The sequence below is a fragment of the Etheostoma cragini genome, chromosome 10 (assembly GCF_013103735.1).
Source record: "Etheostoma cragini isolate CJK2018 chromosome 10, CSU_Ecrag_1.0, whole genome shotgun sequence".
Taxonomy (NCBI): Eukaryota; Metazoa; Chordata; class Actinopteri; order Perciformes; family Percidae; genus Etheostoma; species Etheostoma cragini.
Window position 1 is genome coordinate 28283915 of NC_048416.1, and position 5035 is coordinate 28288949.

The window sequence follows — 5035 nt, forward strand, 5'->3', positions numbered from 1 at the left end:
GGACATGAACACCTGTTTCCTGGTGAAAGCCTTGTGTTTTCTCCTTAACTTCTCCAGGACATGAACACCTGTTTCCTGAGTGAAAGTCTGGTGTTTTCTCCTTATCCAAGACATAACCTCCTGTTTCTTGGGGGAAAGTCTTGTGATCTTTTCCTTTACTGTGTGTGTTTGTGTGTCTCCTCGTGTGTGTTTGTGTGTGCCTGTGTGCGTTTCTTTTTGTGGATTGCGTACTTAAATTTTCATTCATGCTTTGTTTGTATCTGTATACTGTTTCTAATGAAAAGTACTTTTGGTCAACTTGTAATTAAAAAGGCTATACAAATAAAATTGACATTGACGTCAATGGTATAAAATCATAGTCTACTTTTCTGTGATTTGATGTCTGCATGCAGATGAATCTACTGAATGCTCATTGGTGCATATTTCCTTTGTGGAGTTACTCTACATTCTCATTTGCCCACAGTATGGCCTTGCATATGTACTGATCTATAAACACGGTCTCCTGTCTGCAGCAGCCTGTTATTGGACCTCACTGTTACATCCTCATGTTAATGTGAAAACCCTCTGCTCTGCAGTGCTGCCTTCTGTTTTCCTGGACTGTTTCCATGGTAATAATCAGCTGCTTTTGTCCATTGATACACAAACAAAAGCCCCTAGTGTTCAGGATATGAAGATACATGTGGACAAATTATCCTGCACTTATCTGTTAACTAAACAGGATATGAAGCACACAACTGCATATGTAGGTATGTTTGTTGAAAATTAATTTTCACCACTATCATTTGGCCTCGTGGTGATGCACGTTGTTCTTCAAGAAATCAAAGGATCTTTCTTTTGTTCTTTACACGTTTTAAGTGGATGCAGCTAATTACAGCAAAGTGATTAATCAGTCTGGATCATCTCTGCTTTTTTTGTTGGTATTGTATGGTTTGTTGTGTGTAGTGCACTGTGGATTGATCACATTATAAGGCCTGTAGATATGTAAAAATACTGAAAATAATTTGGGGATTTCCCTGACTATTCAAATGAAGTCATGTAAACTAAGAGATTAAAATCTATCGAGTTGTTTTACTGCAACGATATCTTCAAATCTGGAGCTTATTAAAAACAGAAGCATTTTGTTTGTGATGACATGCTTAACCGCTCATATTCTCAGATATAGAGGAAAGAAAAATTACTTAATATTCTTTTATTAGCCAGCTCAGTGTCCTATGTTTAATTAGTCGCCCAATCAGCTGCAGGGAAGCAGCCTTAAAGGGCTCATATTGTGAAACAACCTCATACTCTGCTCCTGACTGGCTAGTAGTCCTTACCTAGGCACTGTCAGGGCCCTCATACTCTGCTTCTGACTGGCTAGTAGTCCTTACCTAGGTACTGTCAGGGTCCTCATACTCTGCTTCTGACTGGCTAGTAGTCCTTACCTAGGTACTGTCAGGGCCCTCATACTCTGCTTCTGACTGGCTAGTAGTCCTTACCTAGGTACTGTCAGGGCCATCATACTCTGCTCCTGACTGGCTAGTAGTCCTTACCTAGGTACTGTCAGGGCCCTCATACTCTGCTTCTGACTGGCTAGTAGTCCCCACCTAGCTACTTAATTTGCTTATTTAGGCGGTTCACTACCAAAAGAAACTTTATTCTTTGGGGTTTTGGATGTTTTTTGGGAATAAAAGTAAAAGATTTTATTTTATTTTTTTTGGACCAATGTGAGTCCCTGAATCTGTGGGGGCGGAGCTTCTGATGGCGGGGTTGTATTTGTTTGTCAAGTGAGTTATTATCCACAGCATCACTCACTGCACCCACTGACACACTGTGAGATAAATTAAGCGTAAGTACAACGTGTATGTGAAGTTAGATTAGTTCGTAAGTTACGTGAAGTGCGTCAGTAATACGTGAATATAGAGTTTTGGACCTTCTTTGTCCCAGACATCTGTCTCCTGGGTCAAAGTCCAGCCCCCCCATGATACTTTGCAGTAACTGTGTGGGATGAGAGCTGCAAACACAAAAAAAAGTACACCAGAAAAATTATAATGACTTCCCGCAAACTATTGGTCATTCCATTCCCGAGTATGGAAAGTTTATACTCAGTATAAAGAATACAGAGAAAGGTAAATAGCGTTGTGGTCCATCAGGATCAGCCCCCTTGCCCCCTCATTTGAACTGCTGCCCTCAGGACGGCAATACTGGGCTCCAAAGTTTACAAAAACCACATCCAGAATCTCCTTTGTTCCACAGGCCATCTAACTTCTCATAATGGAGCTCCTGTACGATATTAGGTATATTTGGTTTGTTTATCTGTATTTCTCTTTCTCCCTGCTGGTCTGGAACTCTACCTCTACCCCATAGTCCTTTAGTCTATGTTATGAGTGGCAATGTATACACGTCATGGTTCTTTTTCTTCCTTGTCTTGTCTGTCCTAACGCTTTAAATACCACGTGATGGGATTTTTCACTGCAACATGATTTCCCATCACGTGGTATTTAAAGTCCTAACGCTTTAAATACCACGTGATGGGATTTTTCACTGCAACATGATTTCCCCGTGGGGACAATAAACAAGAACCAACGAGCAAAGCTGAATGAAACAGTTGATTCATTTGATCAACAGTGAAAACAATCATCAGTTGCAGCCCTGAATGAGAACACACCTCACATTAAACACACTGTCAACAGATCAGCCGTGTCTTTCCTGCTCTCCTTTCAGATCACAGCGATGTTGAAGGTCCTCTTACTGCCGCGCTCCTCCATCCCTCAGAAACACCCGACATTTTATCAGCTCCGCTACAAGTGGAGAATGTCAGAAATGTTTTCTTTCTTGCTCCTCTCTCTCTCTCTCTCTCTCTCTCTCTCTCTCTCTCTCTCTCTGTCTCTCTCTCTCTGTCTCTCTCTCTCTGTCTCTCTCCCTCTTCAGTCCACTTCTCATTTTCCATCCGTGGGTGTACAGTGTTTGTACTGCGTCTACATTCCACTCTGAGCGTGAGACCTTGGTGTCACTTCGTTTCTGACGAAGCAATCAGGTAAAAATGGGTCTGAAATGCCAGATTACTTCAGACGGAGCGAGAGGACGCAGGTGGACTGCAGGCAAATTGCCTCTTTCAACACTTTAAATAAAGGCGGGAGGTCAGGAGAGGCTGAGCGAGAGGCTTCACTCACACACACACACACACACACACACACACACACACACACACACACACACACACACACACACACACACACACACACACACACCTGTCCTCACTCTAGGTGTCTCTCAATCTACTTTAGTTCATCTTTATCGACATGATGTTTTGATACAACAAGACTTGAGTTCAGCGTCTCAGTTCCAGACTTCATCAGAGTCCGCTTGCTTTAATATCTGTAATGTGTTCACTTAAAGGTGCCCACCCAAATATTTTTCATCATCACTTTATGGTGATGTCTGAAGTTCCACCATGGACTTTGTAACTTGGTTAGCTTGTTTCAAGCCATTCTAGCGTGGTATAGGAAGCCTGCAGGAAGACTCAGCTCCATTTGTGCCAGTTCTCATTAATATTCCACTAGCTAAGCTGCTTGATTCTGATTGGCTAGCAGCAAGCCAATGAGAGCCTGGCTATTAGCATCCTTTACCCAGCTCATGAATATTAATGAGCTCAGGCAGCATTACGTCAGACTAACAAGCTGTTGTGATTGGCTTGATTTCTCCTCCTATTTCTTCTCAGTGGCTAGAGCTGACAGAGGAGGTAGCAGTTCATCACATTCACCACATAACACAAACACACACACACATACACACACACACACACACAAACACACACACACACACACACAGACAGACACATACACGTCTTCACAGATTTCAAAAAACGCAACTAAAAATGGTTTTGTGTGGCAAGCAACCCTTAGAGAAAAAATGCGTGTTACCAAAACGTAGAATAAATGTCCTTGATTTTAAATGTTTGATCTCGATGGACTTTTTTTACATGATGCATGTTAGTAAACGGAGATGCCACTCACATAACTTAGCATAACTTAGCATAACTTAGCATAACTTAGCATATCTTCAGTGTTATAATGTTAAACTTGGTTTAACATTCAGTTTTCAGTGGTTATGACAACCAATATGAGAGAGAAATCTGATAATCACTGATCATAGTTTACGTCTCTTGAACCACGTTAAGCGTCTTCCTCGCCATGGGAGCCAATGAAGAAGAAATCGTTAATGTGAGATAACTTCCATAATCGTTGGATTTCGTTTTTTGTTTTTTTCGACAGGCTTAAGTGTTCGTGACAAGATCCATTAAACCACGTTAAGCTTTCTCACGTTGTAGAACGTCCCGACGGGCCGTGTGAACAGAGAAGCGTGGAACCGGCCGTGGGGAAGCAGATTTTCACAGATTTGTTGGCATCTGTCGCTCAAGAATTGTATGTGTTAAGAGCTTGATTTGTTTTAACTGCATTGAGCATGAGGTTTTTTAATTAAAGTGGTTGTTAGTACAAAGTGACTCTTGATGACTACAACGGACAGTTAGGAGTGCAGAAAAGATCATCGGTGCCCCCCTGCCCTCCGTCCATGACTTAAACACATCCTACTGTATACTGTAAATATTAAACTACCGTATTTGAACTTTTTTTTATCTTATGTCGTGTTTAATTGTTTTGTATTTTACCATGAATACATAAAATACTGTAATTGGAAGTACGGTACCTTTACTGTAAAATGAATTCACAGTAACTGACCGGCCAGTTGTTGCCAGTACGTTACTGTGAATTACAAGTTACAGTGTAGATGAGATCTGCACGCAGCCTGTTGGTTGTTTCAAAGACGGCCGTGGATTGATGTTTCAGAAAAACACAAGCTGTGAGATGCATGTAGTGATTTTTCTTTACGTTAGAGACCGAGAGCGGAGCTAACAGGCGGGAGGACTTCTCCTTGATGCTGTCCATGTCATCACCTCCTCCTCCGCTACAGACCAATCATCAGACCAACCTCTGTCACAGACGCTGCAGCAGCCAACTGCCCTCCCACCACCTCCTCAGAGACACTAGGAGCATATTAA